The sequence below is a fragment of the Excalfactoria chinensis genome, chromosome 1, assembly GCF_039878825.1.
Source record: "Excalfactoria chinensis isolate bCotChi1 chromosome 1, bCotChi1.hap2, whole genome shotgun sequence".
NCBI lineage: Eukaryota > Metazoa > Chordata > Aves > Galliformes > Phasianidae > Excalfactoria > Excalfactoria chinensis.
In genome coordinates this window covers 4,977,977-4,998,248 of record NC_092825.1, presented here as the reverse complement: position 1 = coordinate 4,998,248, position 20,272 = coordinate 4,977,977, and the positions used below count along the sequence as shown (strand labels likewise).

Genomic DNA, 20,272 nt, shown 5'->3' with positions numbered 1-20,272 from the left:
TAATTCCATTAAATCCGTTTCTTCTTTTTGTTGCTACTTAAAAAATAAATAGTAAAGCGTCCTCCAGATCACTATGGTGATCTGAAAAGTTGTGTAACTGCTCGGCCAGAGTCTGTTTATTTAGAAAAATCTACATGATTTGCTTCCCCCCCTCCCCCTACCTCTTTTTAGTAACACTTTCTGACATTGTTTCCTTTGCTTTTGAAAACTTCTGCATTTTTTCCTTTAAATGTTCTGGGGGGGGAGGGGGGGGGGGGGGAGGAGAAGAAAAGAAAAGAAAAAAAGTAAAAGCAGAATAGTATCTTCTGAATTGTACAATCAGAACCAAACTACCCCAAACTACAGATACTTCCACTTTGCTATTTACAGTGTAACCATATACTCCTTGTTCCTCCCGACCACAAGTTCTTAAAAGCAGGTATGTATGTAAAAATGAAGCAGCAATTCATTAAGTCTTCCACCATCACCTCCTTTGATGAGATGGAATTTGAGGTGTTGCTTTCAGGGTGACCTCAGCTGCTGTAGGCACAAGAACTTCCCATTGCTGGTGTCTCTATGGTACAGAGCAGCAGTCTGCCCTTGACAGAAGATGACCCTGTTCCAAAACACCTTGTGACCATTTTATCTGCCAGGACATAGGAGTATGGGGCCCTGTCCACAGATTTTAGCAAGATAGGCTTGAAGTTCGGATATCTAGATTTTACATCCTCCCAGGCAACACCTTTGCTTTGTCTCCAGTGAGGATAAGGAAAGCAGGGACTGCTGCTGGTGAGACTGCAGGTACAGATCTGGGGGTGGGGATAGCTGGGGTGACGGATGATCCACCACTCTCTTAAAACCATTGTGGCACTGAGTGATTCTCACCTGGTACAGGTCTGAGCACTTCTTCAGAAATAAAGATTATATCAACCTTTGGACACATTGGGGATCTATATTTATTTACCTACAGTAAATGGCTTGCATACTTGTCATGGAAAATGAAATTCAATTGCCAATTGTCATATGTTTCTTTGTGGAGCTGATGAAACATTGATTGTCATCTTGGAACACAACAAAACCAGACTGACCAGTGTTTCTTTCTTCCTTTCCTCCCAGAAGTTTGTAAGCCATCTTTTACACAGGTTAATCCTTACCTGAGGGCAGGAAGCATGTGATTAGTTATAGTACTCTATCTGTGCTTTTTAAAATTTTTTTAAGATCCTTGTCACATCCTGTCCAGATGCTGTTGCACATCAGGATGTAAAGGGGACAATGCTGCTCTCCATTTACACCTACTTGGGGATACATTTATTTCAGTTTCTGTGCTGGACAGGAGGGGGTAAGAGCTGCAAGGGTGAGAGACACCAAGGCTGGATGCGCCTACATCTGTAGCCTTCAAAAAGTAGGCAGACATGGTGGAGGACCACAAGGAATAATGTAGATGGAAAAAACAAGGCCAAGATAAACATCTTGTCCCTGCCCCCTACTTCAGGACACTGTAAAACTTGGCCAGAGCTCTACTTCATTGAGATGCTGTGTATCTTAGCTATTCACTCAGAAATCCAATAATCTGTTTCCATGTTAAGAGTTTTCTCTCTAGCAAGTGTGTTTCATACTTTATATAAACATATTTTTCAAAGCTATCCCATGGAAAACGTTCCTTTATTTTCTTCCAATGAATGTGCCTGTATGAAAACAATGAAGTAGGGGACAGGATTCTTGCTTTCTAATGTGCAATTATTTACCATTATTTAAAATTATTTTTATCATAAAGTTACCATCTCTGGAAGGAAGGCCAAGCCTCCATCTTGAAGGACCTGGCCTGCATTTTGCCAGCCTTTCTACCATATTGAAGAAAGCAACTATAACCTTTCTAAAAATAAAACTGGAAGATTAAGTTTAGCACAGAAAAACTTGTGACAGGCAATGGATTTTCCAAAACAGCCTCACTTATTTCTTACAGCATGTAGCTATAGTAGGAGAAAACAAATAAAACAGAAACAGAAACCCACTGTAAGATTATTTTAACTCTTGTGCTCTTGTACTCCCTCTCATCTTTTAGCTAAATGTGTTTTTTTTTTGTTTTGTTTTGTTTGTTTTTTCTGTTGTGGTTAAGGACTTTGTCTTCCAAGCTTTTATTTTATACTTTAAGTGAAGACATTTTCTATGATCGTTAGCCTGTTTGCCAAGAAAAAGGCAGCACATCTGTGAAATATTACTTAGGCAAATTTATTACAGCTCTGAAAATTTCCTCTACCTGCTGAAATCCAGCGTATTGTATAACTTGGGTCTCACATGCCAAAACGTGTCCCACCAGTGCGAGTTTAGCAATCCTTAGTTAATATGATAAAGAAGTACAAGCTTTCCAAGATTTTGAGTCATGTTAAAGTAAATATATATATACTTCTGAAAACAGTATTCGTATATACACACACATACACAAAAGAATCTCTAAGCAATATCATCATCCTTAGTTTAGACAGCTGCGGAGCCAAGAAGTTCCAGATCAGCTAGCTACAAACATTTGAAGGTCAAGTACAGGACAAAGCATTTAAAAAAAACATAAGCAATGATGACTACTAAGCATTAAAGAGATTCTATTATGTCACAAGCTTTTTTTATAGCTGTTTCTTTATCAGAAACCTATTGAGTTGGGGACTTTGTAGTGTAGGGCAGGATTAATAACCAAGTGTAGTAAGTCATCTGGGTTGGTTATTTAACCTTCTTTCAAAGGTGTTATCTCATTCAAAATAGTTTAGGAGCCAAGGAAGATCTGCCAAAGCACAGTATTTTAGTCAGGATGCCCAACAGCCAAGTTATCAGGAAATAATAGCAAACTAAATAACTTCTAACTGCTTCCCAACACATATTTTCCATTGTTCATCATCTCATCTCTATTGCACTTTCATGAAAGCAAAATTAAATTATTTGAAAGAAATACTGCTCTTTTACCAGGAAAACCTCACTGTCCCAGGGCTGCCTGTTGTTAAACAAAAGCTTATATATTAAAAAGTGGCCTCAAACTTCAGGACTGCTGTTCTTGGCTGATAAAGCCTCTTATCCAGACTGCCTCATGCTGTTCCTCTCTGCCAGCACTGCCACCCTCCTGCCTCCCCTCCCTGTGCCTGATGCTTCTCCTTTTAAGCAGTGTAGTGACTAATTGAATACGCATTCTGGTGCTTTACAAGCAGCTTTTCCTTTTCTGCTGACCGGCCAAATGTTTTAAAGTTGGCAAGATGATGTTTAAACTTGGGAACTCAGGCACATATTCAGGGTCTGGATGGGTGAAAAAAAAATCTGGCTGAATATAAAAATTCTGTTTAAAAAAAAAAGAAAAAAAAAATAAAAAGAAAAAGAAATAAGTCCCACTGCTAGAGCTTGTTTTAATGAGTATTACATATCTTTAAAGCGACTCCATTCTTCCCTGGCAAAATACATGAACTGGGAGACAATTTAAGTTTAAGAACTGCACAAAGTCATGCACCAGCACTTGAACACAACCGGAGAAAAAGCAGTTACAAGCAGGCATAAATCCAAATGACAATTGCCCTTTGGGAAAGAGTGCTGTAACCGAAACACCCCGGAGACAGCCAGTAATTCTGATTCACAGCCAATCAATGGCCAGAGTATGGGATTCGGGGCATCTTATCACACAGAGCAACTCACAAGTTGGCTTCATCCAGCAGCTGCAGAGATTTAAGGGTTTTGTTTCTTTGCTAAACAGCTGGCTTGGCTGTACAAAGCCCAAACTTATAACAGTTAATCATTAATCTTGAATTACATAAATGTGTTGCATACTGATCGAATTCTCACTTTTACAAAGTCTTAGTGATAAACTTTTCTGAGATGTGGTTTGTTGTTGTTGTTTTAAGTACACAGATTGTGATTTTAATGGATTTTCAAGTACTTTCTGATTCTGCTCATGACAACTGCTACAATAAAAAGTCTTATGAACAAAGATGTGTTTTGTGCTTATTCACCCAGCAGAAAATGACTGTATGGCATGCTTTATAATGAGAGAAATGCTTTCCAGCCCCTTTGAAGAGATAGACTTCCACAAACTCTCATCATCCTAATTTCTGAAGGTGTTTGTAGTTTACTTTAAATGGCATATGAGCCAAACATTTATGTCCTCTGGTAAATTTCCCTCTATTGGCTAGCAGGAGAGTTTCTTCATTCTGTAGCATTGGCAGAGCAAGAGCACTTCTGTTGTCCAACGCAGGGGCTGCCCTTCCTAACCCAAAGGAAAGAATAAAAGGAAAGAAAAGCTCCTTGTACTTGCCAGACATGTTCAAAGAGAGCTACTTGCACACCCCAATCTGCTCCTTTCATTCCATTCAGGGGAGTCATGGGTCAAATTTGGAAAGGAGGAAAATAGCAGTCGTTAACCCTTTCAGTGCTGCAGTAGACTGAAATGCCAAAGCTGAAGCTGTCTTTTTATTCCCATTCTTTTGGTGTCAAGTCATACAGCGAGCACCAAGAGATCCTTATGAATCCTTATGAAAAGGTTATTGTTCATGCTGCCTTCATAATGCAGTCCAGAAAACAAAAACTGAGGTAATGACCTTAATAAGTGCTTTGTTGTGAAGGCTGTGTTTTCACATGGACCACAGCTGCATTTATACAGTCTGAATTTCATCTCATGCAGTGCTGAAGAATAAATCTCAGAGTAATTTAATTATGCTGAATGCATACTGTAAAATGTTTTGGAGATTTCAAATGACAAAAAGGACAATTAGTGCCCCATATCTGCATGTGTTTTAAATAGCCTCTTCTAATATTTACCTCTGGTATTCTATCCATTACAGGAGTTCAGAAAAAGGGATGGTTATTGGTAAGGGACTAGATGGAGATATTTAGCTAATTCCTTTCATTCTTCTTGACATTGAGAAAACTGTTTTTTTATGTGTGTCCTACTTTCCCATCTGGGAGGGACGGATACCACCCTAGCAATCCATAGAGTAGAACATGAGGAACTTTGAAGACAAAAAAAAAAATAAAAAAAAATTGGCAGCTTTATGAAATTCCCTCCTTTCCAAGATTGTTTTAAGTCTAAATCAACTGAAATAGTAGTTCATCATTCAGTGTAAAAGAACATGATCTGTTGAGACAGATGGCTTCTACCATTTCAAAAATTTAAGAGTTGCTGTAGCTAAGCTAGAAACCCCTGAAGCTTTAAATAATGGTCACCTATATCATAGTCTTTACAAATATAAGTAATTTCAAAGCTCCAAAGTGCTAGAAGGCAATAAAGGGGAAAATAGTAAATGAGAATAATGAAGAAAATGTTGAAATAAATCTTCAGTTTCACGAAGAGCTTCATCTTCACGAAACTACAGTTTAAGATGTAATTTTGGAAGTACCAGCAGCAGACCAGCAGACACGTACCTTCTACATGGAGGTTTTATCCTTTAAACTTAGGGAGAAAGAGAGACAAAGTCCCCAGTGACAACATGCTTTGCTATTGACCTAAAGATGGTGACATGTAAGTAGGGAAAGAGAAAATGTTTTAGATGCCTGAGCAATCGCATACATATTTCATGTGAAGGCATGAAGGAGCATTCCTTTGGCCTGTGTATGAACTGCACTAGTATGGGATGAGTTTATGTTTGATGCTGGTCAAGATTCAAGGTTTTCTGGACTTCTGCTTTTCCTAGAAAAAAGCTCAACTATGAAAACAGTACAGGGTTGTTTCCTAGTGGTGTTATTTAATCAGTAGAGGGCTGTAGTTTAATGTAGGTCTAAAATGCAATTTATCCATATAAAAAGTCAATAAAAATTATTATTTTCCTCATTCCTAATTCAGATTTTTTTTCTTTTTAATTAAATACAATTATTTCCTCTTATCTTGTAAGTAAATATGAAAAAAAAAGGTATCATGTTCCCTATTTCTGACCACTGAGGGGTGCACTTTTTAAATAAAGTGTCACATAAATGATCATTCATTCCCATACTGGCTAATCCATTACTTCCTTCATCTTCATGAAAATTTTCTATCTTTCAAAGCATTAATAGCTACTGCAGACCAAATCACTTATATTATTTATATACACAACTAGTATTCACACATGCAGTTTGTTTACAACAGATTCTTTACTTCTGTTCAGAACTATTCAAAATCTCATGTTGCATTTTTCCTTTATGCTGATCTCTTCTACAAAAACTGTAGCACTGTAGTGATTTTTCTCCCAGACAAGGCCTGGGCTGTGATTCCAATAAAGACAAGCACCGGTCCCCATGTTGAAAATAAAACATTTTTATTACTTTCTAAACCTGGGGCATAAACATTCATTTCTTCATCTGACAAAATCCAACCAATAAAGACGGCAAAAAGAGTTAGATTTATGGTAGCAGCTTTCTAGAACATTACACTGCCCTCTAGACACTGGATGTCTTGAAAATTACATTTTTGAATGGTTTGATCCATAGATTAGAAAGAAAAATATTCTTGTATTCTTATTCAGATGTTTGGTTGATGTAGCTTCAGCAGAACAGCTCTCACTCTGGAAGCTGTAGGAGCTAACACTGGATGAAGCCTCTATGCCTGGATTAGGTTGGTTGCTCATATCTCATGGGGTAGTTGGGATACTCTCTTCACTTCACAGGTTCCTGGTGTGTCAAGCCAGAACATACCAGCGGATTGTCATGCAGAGTTGCTTAAATTTTACTGCTCTGCCACCTGACCAGAGCTTGTAGAGGACTTGCGAATCTGTTTTGGCTGTTCCATATCATCCAGGAAGATGATCAGTCTTCAAGTGAGATCAGAAGGTCAACACATTGCTGTTTTCATAATATTTTGTTCTAATGATTTCTATTCCCATCTTTTGTGGCTTTTTTTGTGAACGACACATCCTAGGTCTTGCTAATTATTCCTTATCCATATCCAGTAGTTTGAAATAGCCTTTGAAGACTCAATATCTTCTTCTTGCATGTGTCAACACATTTTCCAGTCTACTTTCAGATACTGAAAATCTTTTTCCTATCATTTTCCCTCCCTCCCTCCCTCCCTCCCTCCCTCCCTCCCTCCCTCCCTCCCTCCCTCCCTCCCTGCCTCCCTCCCTCCCTCCCTCCCTCCCTTCCTCCCCTTCCTTCCTTCCTTTCTCCCTTCCTTCCTCGAATGTTTCTTCTTTCACAATTTTTTGAACACCAGGCCATTGGAAAGTAAAAAGAAAGAGAGCTAACAACGAACAGACCTACATTTGCTAGGAGATGTGTTTTTTTTTTGTTTTTTTTTTTTTGGCCTCCAATTGAACATTTGTTTGGCTCCAGTAATGAAACAGAAAAATTGAAATCATAGAAACATGGAATAGCTTGGGCTGGAAGGAACTCTAAGAATCATCTAGTTTCAACCCTTTTTCATATGCAGGGCTGCCCAGGGCCCCATCCAGCCTGGTTCTGAACACCTCCAGGGATGGGGCATCCATGGCTTTTCTCAGCAACCTTTGCTGGTGCACCACCATCCTTCGAGTAAAGAATTTCCTTCTAACTTCTAACATAAATCTTTCCAAACAGACTGAATTTTTTATTGCCAACTTAAAGGCATTTTCTTCAGTACTTGATTTTTTTTTCTTCCTCAAAGGTTGTTTCCAGACAACCTACTTTTCAAAGTAAAAACGCTGCATCTAAAATTCATGTGTATTTTATGACATCAGTAGTGGGTTCAGGCTTCATGTTGACATTATTGATCACAAAACTGGGCCTAGTACTTCTTCACAAATACTATCTTTCATCTGAGGCCTGCTTTGAGATGTTAATTGCCTTGAACTCAATCAATTAAGTTGTCCTTTATTGGAAACAAAGTCATAATCTTCCCTAGGAGCACTAAGTGTAGAACCTAGGAGTACCAAAGCTGTGTTGTTACTTTTCTCTTGTGCATTACAATAATATATTAATTATATTATTAATAAAATATAATGGAATGAAATGGGTATTTTTGATCAAATTCCTGATTTTCATGAATGACATTAGTCAAAGTCTTTTTAGTCAAGTGCTCCATATCTTTTCTGCTATTTTTCCTTCAGACAGTTTGAGCAGCCCATGGGCATAAGCAAACTATTATTTTTGGTTTCCAAATAACATTAACATGATCACAGTCTGGTAAATAATATTTCCGTCTCAGTACTGATTGACCTAGTCTACACATTTAAAATAATGCATTTCTATGAGATCCTTATCATAACTCATATTTTCAATAAATTGGAAACAAATTTCATCATCCTTAGATGACGCCATTATGACCAGTGGCATCCTGGCTTGTATCAGGAATGGTGTGGTGAGCAGGACTAGGGAAGTCATCCTGCCCCTGTACTTGGCATTGATGAGACCTCACCTTGAGTATTGGTTCAGTTTTGGGCACCTTAGTACAGAAGGGACATTGAGGTACTGGAGCAGGTCCAAAGAAGTGCAACCAGGCTTTTGAAGGGCTTGGAGAATATTCCCTGTGAGGAGAGACTGAAGGAACTGAGGCTGAGGGGAGACCTTATTGCTCTCTTCCAATAAAGGTGATTACAACGAGAGCAGGGCTGTTTTCTTCTCACTGGTGACAGGTAACAGGACGAGGGGAAATGCCCTCAAGTTTTGCCATGGTGAGTTAGATATCAGGAAAAACTTCATTACAGAAAGGGTTGTTAAGCACTTGAATAGGCTCCCCAGGGAGGTGGTTGAGCCACCATCCCTGGCTGTGTTTAAAAATCATTTGGATGCAGTGCTCAGAGACATGATTTAGCAGAGGGTTGTTAGAGTTAGGGTACTGTGGTCAGGTTGTGGTTGGACTCGATGATTTTCATGGTCTTTTCCAACCCGAGCAATTCTATGATTCTGTGATCATATGATTCTATGATATAATCATCTTACTGTATTTCAAATTGTTTAGATTGTCTTATCACCTGTGGCCTAGAAAAACCTATTGTACCCTTCCATATTTCCTGGACTGCCACCAGTAAATTTATCACTAGCTTGTACTGTCCTATATCAAGATATATATATCAGTCAGATATATATACTGTCCTATATCAGGAGACCAACACAGAAGAGCACTGCCATTTTTATTCTTACCCATATGTACTGAAAGTTGGCCAACTTTTGCTGATGTAAATTCCTCCTTCCCAGCTCCCACCTGGCAGCTCTCCCTAGCCATTAGAGGTCAGAAAGATTTTAGTGAAACCACCTGAACTGATATGTCTGTCATAGTTCAGACTTATATATGAGTAAAACTGCTATCACATAAAGCTGCCCTGACCTGGGCAGCAGGACAGCTTTTGGACACCTGGAATGGAAAAGCAATACTTAAACCTTATCAAACCTTAATTTCTGCTCTAAAAATTGTTTCAAAATCTGGCACAGGAGTGGAAAAACAGTAGTTGCAACTTTATCAGCCATTTAATTTGGTGGAAAGAAGTGCTCTACAAAGATCAATGAAGTGTTGAGGATCATGGCAATATATTACCTCAGTCTTCACTAGCATCTGCTTTACACACAGCCCTTTAGTAGGTGGTTTGGAAGGTGGGAAGCTGTGGAGAGATGCCCCTCCTACTGTAAGTAAAGACCAGGCAACTACCTGAGAAACCTGAACATTCATAAGTCTATGGGTCCTGATGAGATGCATCCCAGAGTCCTGAGGAAATTGGCTGACGCAGTCACTAAGCCACTCTGAATGATATTTGAAATGCCGTGGCAATCAGGTGAAGTCCCTGTTGACTGGAAAAAAGTCAGTGTCACACCCATTTTTAAGATGAAAAGATGACCCAGGAAGTACTGACCTTTCAACCTCACATCCGTCCCAGAGAAGATTATGAATAATGACGGTGTAACTGCATCATTAGATAAGGAAAGAGCCATTGGCATCATCTATCTGGACTTCAAGGCTTTTGACATGGTCCCCTATAACACCATTCTCTTCAAATTTTATGAATTTGATTGGTGGACTGTTCAATGGTTATGAGATCATACCCAGAAACTGATGGTCATTGTCATAGTGTCCAGATGGACATCAGTGACACGTGATGTCCCTCAGGGATCAACAATAGCACTCGTGCTCTTTTACGTTTTCATCAGTGATACTGACAGTGGGATTGGCAGTACCCTCAGCAAGTTTGCAGATGACACCAAACTGTGAAGTGTGACTGACACACCTGAGGGACAGAACGCCATTCAGAGAGACTTAGACAGGCTTGAGCAGGGGGACCTGGTGAACAAGAAGCTGAATCAATCCAAGTGCAAGGTCTTGCACCTGGATCATGGCAGTCCCTCCTATCAGTACTAGCTGGGGGTTATAAAAATGGAAAATAGCACTGTTGAAAAAGATTTGGGGGCACTGGTAGATGGCAAGCTGGACATGAGCCTGCAATGTAACCCTGCAGCCCAGAAAGCCAACTATAACCTAGGCTGCATCTAAAGAAGTGTTTTATAGTAAAGGTGGCGAGGAGCTGGAACAGGATGTCCAGAGAGGTGGTGGATGCCCCATCCCAGGAGGCACTCAAGGTCAGGCTGGACAGGGATTTGAGGAACTTGATCTAGCTGTGGGTGTCCCTATTCATTGCAGGTGGGTTGGATTAGCTGACATTTAAAGGTCCCTTCAAATTCAAATGACTGTATGACTCTATGATTTACTCTGGAGCTTTCCTCAGTGGTAGAAAAAAAAGACAAGGTGCTCTTGCCTCTACATGCACTGCTTGTGGATTTACTGGAAGTTATCACCTAGTGTTGAGAGATGAAATTCAGTGTGTATGGACACTCTCTGAAAGACTGCCAAAGGCATTAGAAATAAGAACATAAATTGAAGGTGAACAAAATTGCAATTGAATCCATCTCCAGCAAATATAATTAAGAAAATAACCTAGTGAATGAAAAATACATTGGATTTTTAGAAATTATGTCATTTTCAATAACACAAGAAAAAGGTTCCTAAAGGCAGGAATTCCCAAATTAAAGAGTGATTTAAGAACCACTTTCAAGTAAATGGTCTGTCCCAGAGCCAAAAGATTTTACTGCCATACCAGCAACAATGCTAGTGTGTGGCATTAAATGTTCCCCTGAACACTGATGTTTCCTCATAGTACACCTTCAGCTTCTTCCTCTTGTTTGGATTTCTGACAAACACTCCCAGCCTCCAACTATGCCTTTGACTTCTCTGTAACAATGTTATGTATTTCATAACGTCTCATCATCTACTTCTTTTTTTTTTTTTTTTTTTTTTTTCCCCTTCAGTATTGCAATATCCTTACATATCTATAATTTCTGTCCATACTGCTGAGATGACATAAACTTTTAGCCAAAGTTGTCCTCTTTCCTAACAGTAGAATTATAGCAATCTAATAAATGATGAATAAAGAACTTCCTATTTTCCAATGAGTTTAATTCATGTCTTCTATCTCTGGAAAACTATCTCTTTTAAAGCACCAGTATGTATATGATTAGCAGGGATGTGCACTCAGTTTGCGGCACTGAATGTAATCATGTCATGATCATTTGTCCTTAGGCAACAAATAACTTCTAGTCCAGTGATAAGTTCATCTTTACCTAATCTAATGAAATCCAGAACAGACTTTGTTTGCATTAAGCACAATGTAATTTATATTTGAAATCATTAAAAAACAAACTCAGAACCAATAAACAAATCTTCATTTCTATTTTGCAACTAGCTGCATGGATGTAGTAGCTATGTCTCAGCAACTGAAGTCTCCCATCTTACTGCATTTCATCTCCATGAATTACTGACTGGTGCTTATGGAATAACACTTCTGGTCCAGAGGTTTGGTTTGTGTTTGAAGTAGTCAAGTGGAGCTGTCTTTATAGCACTTAGTTAATAGCAGTAATTGATGTATACCTTCCGTCCCACTGACACTGATACTGTCAGCAGTTTTAGTACACACGCCTCTCCTATTGTCCTATGGTCCACGATCCTATGAATATGCGCAGAACTCTACTGCACTGAGTCCCTGTAAATCTTCTTTTCCATCCACACATTAGCACCACAAATAATGTCAATTTCAAGTCTTTTCTCTCTAGAAAGCATATATTGTGCTTTACATAGACTGATTTTGCACACTCTTCCCTTTGAGCAACCTGTGCGTGACCTCAAGTCTGACCGGACTTTGAGAACATTTGACTAGAAATCTCCTGAGACCACCTACCTCAGTCAACCTATGATCATAAAATACTCTCCATTCACTTTATTTATTTATTTTTTGCCCAGTCCACACTTTTAAATTTTGTTAGTAGTGGAAATACTATGCCTGATTATTCAAATAATCAGTTTTACTTCTCTTTGACTTTAATACACAAGGCTGACACTTATATGTGAGCAATAAGACATTGTACTTATTTAATGTTCATTGCTGCACAAATTCAGTTTTCACAGAATCATAGAATCGATTGAGTTGGAAAGGATCCTTAGATCCAACTCCCCTGCAATAAAGAGGGACACCTACAGGTGCTAGATCAGCTGCTCAGAGCCCCATCCAGTCTGACCCTGAATGTCTCCAAGGACAGAGCATCCACTGCCTCTCAAGGAAACCTGATCCAGTGCCTCAACACTATTATTGTAAAAATCTTCTTCCTTGCATCCAAACTAAATCTCCCCTCTTTTGAATGTTAATCACTAATTTTAATTTTTGACTGTCTGGATCTTTATAGTTCCCCAATAATAAAGAAGCTTTCTTGTTTGCTCCACCTATTAATTTGATTGAAAATTGGTATTGCACTGTATGGGAAATCAACTAGGGGTCAGGTTGTCTAAGCACAGATAGCTTTTAGACTGCCTGAAGCACATGTATGGCCGTTGGAGAATGGGGTGAGATCGACCTCCCATACATCTGAGTTTGTTTGTGACTTCCACAGATGTAGAAAACTGGATATTTTCCAGCAAAAATCACTCAAGTATCTGCTATACTTTTGCTGTAGCCAGCTAATGCCCTCCCAGCATGCTCTGCTTTTCACTGTCCAGCTTGTCTTCCAAAGTAAAGCTAACAGGGGGGCAACATCTGCTCCCCTGCATCCTTCCCAGGATCAAGGAGCAAGGGGTGGTGATAGGATTATAGAAAAAAAACAGTTGTGTAAGGCACATGTTGCATTCTTCTGAGGATTGTACAACAGCTGAGGCCTGGGGATCTGAAGGGATGAGTCATTTAAACCAGACACAAACCTTCCCCCACCACCTTCCCACCTCAGATGAAAGGGAAGAGGGACAGAGCCAGACCATCTGGATAGCTCTGTGGGAGCAGAGGCCTGCAGAGAAGATTGGACTGCCTCGATGCTTAGCACGGAACAAAGCAAAACAACTTGCTCTACAGTGTTTCCTAGAACACACTTATCAATAGCTATCAGCTGGTTTTATATCAATGAGCATTTGCAATGATTAGCCCTTATTTCTAGTCTCCGCACAATAAAAAAGACTAAGTTAAAGAATAGGGCAATGTTAAAAAGCAGATGACATTACAAAGAAGGTGACACTGTAGAGAGGTTAACTGTAAATTAAATCTATCAGAATGCTTTGGAGCCATTACCACACCACAATTTCACAGTGGTCTGGTTAGAAACTGATATGAGGATCCAGAGTGCTGCTTTTCTGTTGTCACTTTACCTTAGAATATTCACAGAAGGTTTAGAAGTTAAATTTAAAATGGAAATTCATTGGAGTGGCAACTGAACAAACAGGATAATATGTGACTGGGAAATGTAGATTTGCAGAGTTTGTGAATTTGAGTGAAAATCTCAGGACAATTTCTTCATTGATCAGATTTCTCTCACAACACAAGTCTTTCTTTGCACAGATTACTGCAAAACAGTCAAAATTAGCATTTGTTCCTCTAACATTAGGTTAGAATTTTCCCAGCTTTTGTAGTTTCCCCCAGCTATCTCTTTCCATTAGCCTCATTATCCAGCATAACTATTTTTTTCCTATAAGCATTTCACCACTTTTGCAGTTTTGAATCACCCAACAATAAAGCATACAGTAGAGAGAAACTTGTAATTGTTGTATATAATTATATTATTTATTCAGAAAAAGTATGAATCTTTTTCATACTAAAAATGTTATTAAAAGGCAAAAAAGTGCTCTAACATTTCTGCCAGTGTTACTACACCGATTACCCCAAGAAACAGCATGTTTCCCCCATCTTCCATTATGATATTGCCTATGGATACTGTTTAGAACATATTTATAGTGTCTGACACAGTTAAGGTAAAAACTGATAACTAAAACTTCAAAGCTTGATTTTTGGTATATACTTTCTATATCCATTTGCTTTTGTAGGTGAACTTAAATAAAGGACTTTTGATTCATCAAAATCATGATGCATACTTAAGGAGACCAGCTCTGTTAATTTTACTTTTTGGAGCTCAGGCTTTATCAAATGTATATTTTGTGGAAGTTTCGATGGAATGTGGAAACCATCATAAATTGGTTCTTTCTCCTGAGCTGTTGCAAAAAGTGACTGTATCCACTTTTATTACTGCAAAATGAAGTAGCCCATACAAGTAGTTTGAGAATCTCTCAATATTCAGAACTTAATGTCAGGAAAATTGCTACAAAAATACAAAATATTTTAATTACTTCTGGAATGATTGCTATGGAAAGAATTTTAAGGAGAGGAAATTTTTTGAGTCTGGGAGTTTTAAACGATAAAGAGAATACATATACTAGGAAAATCATCTATAGATTAAATGAGTGTAGTAAAAATGTATTTATCAAAATCACAGAGTTCGAGATGTCACATAAAACTAGATTTTCTTCAAACAAACATTGAGTTAAAATGTGGATTGGGTTACAGCTGCTTGAAATATCAAGACAGAAAAGTCCGAATATGTGTCTTGGTGGAGACAAATTTCAGTTAAGTTGGCAGAAATATAGGAAATGTGGAAGAAATGTTGAAAGAGTATAAAAGCCTCACAATGAAGTTGGGCAATTGTACAACTCCAAATCTTAATTAGTTTATTGATTAGCTCTGTAAAGATGATGCCCTGTTAACAAAAAGGATATGTTACCTGTCCTCCACCTGTTCCACTGCTGTAGCTATTCAAGCAAACTTAGTATATACTGACTTAAATACTAGTCTCTACAGCCCATTTGGATAAACAAGTGGCTCAGAGGATTTAGCTAACCCCCATCTGGTTACTTTAAAAGCAGAAGTATAAAAATATCAAAGTAACCAAATAAAAAAATCACTTTAACCGGTCTCCATCTGGCAGTTTTAATAATGGAATTGCAAAGGTACAAAATGTGTCAGCTGTTCAGGTTTTGTGCAAAAAGACATATTCTGGTTAAAAACATAGAACAATTTCCTGTACAAGACAGGTTAGTTTTGAGTTCATCTGGGTTTCGACTGAGAACTTCAATGTTGCAGTAATGTAGGTCACAGTTTAGCATAGCAAACTGAAGTCTTTTTTTTTTTTTTTTTTTTTTTTTTTCTTACTCTTAAATGTTGGGGTTTACAGCAATACATACATTATTGCCTTGTAAATCAACCTGAAAGCAACAGACTCAGTTAGGATTCTGGGATGACAACTAATGCTGAAAAATAAGATTTCTAAAATATCTGTTTTTACAACTGATGATCTGACCATAATTTAAAATTTTAGAACTCTTTTGCCTTCTCAGAAATCTTCTCTTTTGGCTAAAGTAGCTGAGAGTGTTAAGGCTACACAGGAAAGGCCCAATTAAATGCTCACTGAAGTAAAAAGACATATTGACCAATTTTTGAGGAATCCTACAGATCGAGCTTTTATTATTTATTATGAAACTTGCATGTTAAGACCATATCTGTTACAACTTCGAAAGCAATATAGTTTGAAGTTCGTCCAAAACCTTTCCACAGTGGGTTTGAAAAGATCATGGGATCATGGTTTGCATTTTTCTTCTTCTTTTTTTTTTTTTTTTTTTTTTTTTTTTTCCTCTTTCCTCTTGCTTTTGTTTTGTTTCACTTTGAATACTTCACAGTGTTTGTATTTTGAAAGCTGGCCTATTTTCCCTCACAAAGCAGAAGATTCAGTTTGCGGTATAAATGCTAAATCAGCATGTGTCAAACTTGTTAAACCTTTTTTATGCCAAGCCTTGAAGGACTTGATAAAATAAAGCTGTAAAGATATACATTTTAATAAAACATTATTCATGCACTGTTAGTCCACAAAATATTCTCATGTACTGTATAGAAATGAAAAGCAACATTTCTCTGGCCTAAAGCTAACTTTTTATGATTCCCTTGGCAATTTATCAATTCTTAATACTATTTTATTTATTTATTTATTTTACAATAAGCTTTCAGAAAAGGGATGGCATTTTTCTTGACACATCTGCATATGTTTTCTTTCACTTCTTCCTTCCTTTCTTTCTTTCTTTCTTCCTTTCTTTCTTTCTTTCTTTCTTTCTTTCTTTCTTTCTTTCTTTCTTTCTTTCTTTCTTTCTTTCTTTCTTTCTTTCTTTCTTTCTTTCTTTCTTTCTTTCTTTCTTTCTTTCTTTCTTTCTTTCTTTCTTTCTTTCTTTCTTTCTTTCTTTCTTTCTTTCTTTCTTTCTTCCTTTCTTTCTTCCTTTCTTTCTTCCTTTCTTTCTTCCTTTCTTTCTTCCTTTCTTTCTTCCTTTCTTTCTTCCTTTCTTTCTTCCTTTCTTTCTTCCTTTCTTTCTTCCTTTCTTTCTTCCTTTCTTTCTTCCTTTCTTTCTTCCTTTCTTTCTTCCTTTCTTTCTTTTGTATCATAGTATCATAGTATCATAGTATCGTGCGAGTTGGAAGGGACCTTAGAGATCATCGAGTCCAACTCCCGGGATTCGAGCCCTCTAGTGTAGCAGAGCGGCAGTTTTACCCCTTGCGCCACAAGGGGGATTCGAACCTGGGCCCTCTGGTGTTGCAAGCGGCGGTTCTAACACCGTGCGCCACCGGTCTTCTTTCCTTCTTCCCTTCCCTTCCCTTCCCTTCCCTTCCCTTCCCTTCCCTTCCCTTCCCTTCCCTTCCCTTCCCTTCCCTTCCCTTCCCTTCCCTTCCCTTCCCTTCCCTTCCCTTCCTTTCTCTTCCCTTCCCTTTCCCGTCTGAGAAAGAAATCTCCGAGACAAAGATGATACCCACATTGGCTTACGGGCAAAGCCAGACCTTTGTGCGCTTAAGCACTGGAGCATGAGGGCTTGCATTTCCCAACCTGTTTTTTTAAGTTTTTTAATGTATCTGTGTGTCTCAGGAGTTCAAATGCTGGCTGCATTCATTTTTTTCTACATTTTCAACACACTGTGTTCAGTAGTAGATGTATATTTAGCTTTTGTTCTCCTTCAAAAAAATCTTTTTCTTTGTTGTTGTTTTCATGCAGTAAGCCTTAATTCATGATAGAATCACAGCATCATAGAATATCCTGAGTTGGACAGCACCCATAAGAATCACCGAGCCCTACTCCTGGTCCCACACAGTGACTTACTTTGATCTGTTAGCCATCCATTCAGATGTATCAAAGAACACCAAGAGCACCATGCTATTGTCAGACACATTGGCAGATTTGCAGGATTTTGAACCTACATGACCTCCAAAGTAGGTCCCCGAGAAGTTTGTACCACCTACAAAAGATTTCCCACTAGAATCTTTGCAACCCGTTATCAGCAATCAACAATCCAACGCTTGGCTCATGATGTGGCTCACTAAAATTTTGAGTGACTACCATGTGGATCTTTTTCAAGTAAAAGAATATAAACTAATCAAAGGCTTGACTATAGTTTTCAAAGGTCCTGAATTTGCCCATGCTTTTGCTGACTCAATAATCAGCAATGGATAAACAAGGAGTACTTCAGGAACAACAACCACAAAAAAACAGACAGAAAAATATTTTCATCTTTGAGATAGAAGAAGCCTGCTGCTGTGCAAATATCAAGAACTGTAACTGGTTTAACTATACACCTATTAAAAACCACAAGGGCTGCAGGAGATAATCATCTTTATCACATCATGACAAACTATAACTTTTCCTTATTATTGGAAAATTGAGAAAGAGGCAGAACTGCTGTCAGAAATGTGTAGCTTAGTTCCTCCACTGTAGGCACTGGCAGCACAAAGCAGCTTATTCTTTCTTTTTCTCCCTACGACTGAGAGCATTTTTCCTGTCTTGAAGGAGTCCCACTGTTTTTCCCTGCCTTCCACACCTGCTCTCTTCTTTATCTGCTGAGCTACAAAGTAAAGCAATAACATTCGAGGCACAAAAATTCACGTAGTTTGGCTTCCTGTATTCAAATAGTGATGAACTGAGAAGGGAGGAAATAATTTTTTCTAATTGAACTTCCAATCGAGTTCCTCCTTCAGCAAATGAACTGGTTAGATACGAAGGTTAAATCTACATCCTGCCATAGTTTAAAAGTATTTTGGATATTTCATTAGGATTTTTGCCAAAAGGACGGACATCTAGGAAGTCTGGTGAGATGTACAGAAGTAGGTAGAAATGGAGGGTTTGGGAGGTGGGTTTTGCTGCACTAGCATGCTGAGTGATTAATGCAAGCCACTTAGCATCTCCTTCCTCCCCCTTACTGTGCCTTAGGTTCAGGAGGAACCATGGCATTTCTCTCTTTTGTACTGATTTGAAAGCTACTGATGAAAACAGCTACTTAAGGATTAGTTAGAAATGTAGAGAGAAAATTGTTGACTGAAAAATGGAGAACAGTAAATATGCTTTCTAGACCAAATACATACCCTAAGAATAAAGGCAGAATAAAAGACTTTCTCAAAAAAAAAAAGTGACATTTCCAGAAAATAAAAAATAATAAAAAATTCCCTCAAAGAGAAGATTCATAGAAAATTTCCATCAGGCTATGAAAACAGATTAATTCCTGGCTTAGCTAAACATACTTTCAAATATGGTTATATTATTCATGCTCAAAGTGAATCTTGAAAAGAATGAGTAGTTGACTTCCCATATCCCCATTAAGTGAAGCTGTTATTACCTTTGCTGCAGTTCAGAAAAATCTCAACAGGTCATAACGTTCTGCTCTGTGCCTTAGATCTCAAGGAATAAGGGAATTCATATTCCTTTAAAGATACTGTGATACTGCCTCCATAAATCCCCTCAATGGGATAAGATATACATCTAGCTTGATGAGATAAAGACAGTGTTTTATACCAAGTTTTCAAGCTTCATTCTCAATAGTCATTGATTTTGTGGGCATACATCAGATTTTTATGTTCATTTGGATATCATTGTGTGCAGTTCCAACCTTTACTTTAAAAAAGGAGCAACACCTAGAATACACCCTGCTACATCCATCTACCTTGTTTAAAGATCTTGCTGTAATGCAATAAAGCATTCTTATTCCACATGAAGAATGATTTATACTCAAGTTAATGTCTTCAGCGTAACACATCTGCACTGGGTAATGTTATCAGAGCATATATTTCTTCTCTAAGAGTTAACCTACTATCCAACTTGCTTTTGCAATGAATGTTTGCATAATATAAAACTACCACTTTGATACTAATAGAAATAAATGGCTGAAAGAACACAAAAAAATGAGTAAGCTTTTGCTTACTATTTAAATTCTTTCAAATAGCAGTGCTGTGTGAAATTCTAATATACTCTCTCTGCAACTGTTAGATATTAAAATAGACCAAAGATTAGAAAATCACTTAAAAATGTAATTAATACAGCTGCACAATTCTCTGTGGTCTGTAAGATATGATGCATTCAGCGTAGCAAATAAAACATAGCATAGGACAGTCATCCACGTGTTTTAGACATCTAATCCACTAAAATATGTACATAGATTTATTCTATTTGCCTTACAAACGATGTATTCGGTGGCCTAGATATTAAAGAGTAATATTTAATTTCATTTTACAACTTTGCTTCTGTTAGTTTTTTAGTCCCTTTCTTCAGAAAATTTGTACAGTTTTAAATCAACAGTAACAGTAACAAAAGCTGGCAATTAAATATGTTAGAGTATACCCTAAAAATACCCTAATTCATTATATATCAGTTTATAGGATCACGAGAAAATTAAAATTGAAAGAGACTCTAAGAAAACACTTAGTTCAATCTGCACAATCCCATGTCAGCTGTGGTTTACCTTTCCATACATACACATAGTGGAAAATGTTTTGGTGCCTAAAGCTTCATACTGATAATTGGATGAAGGCTCAAATCTGGGAATTTCCTGCTGTCGACAGTCAGCTGCACCCTGTGCAAATCTGTGCATTCATGCTTTATAATCATGGTGCGTTTTCTTAGGAATCTCAGTTTCTGAAGCCATTATTTTATCTGACTGCTTTGCCAGAAGAAAGAGGATTTATTTATTTATTCATTTTCTCATTTCAAAGTGGGATTAGGAATTCAGTTTTCAAGT

The 20,272-nt window shown here is 37.9% G+C and overlaps 1 protein-coding gene across 3 annotated transcripts in view; it reads right to left on the bottom strand.

The window, feature by feature from the left end:
* CELF2 (CUGBP Elav-like family member 2) overlaps positions 1-20,272 on the bottom strand; it is a 545,978-nt gene that overhangs the window by 363,456 nt on the left and 162,250 nt on the right. The gene's annotated exons all lie outside the window — the stretch shown is intronic.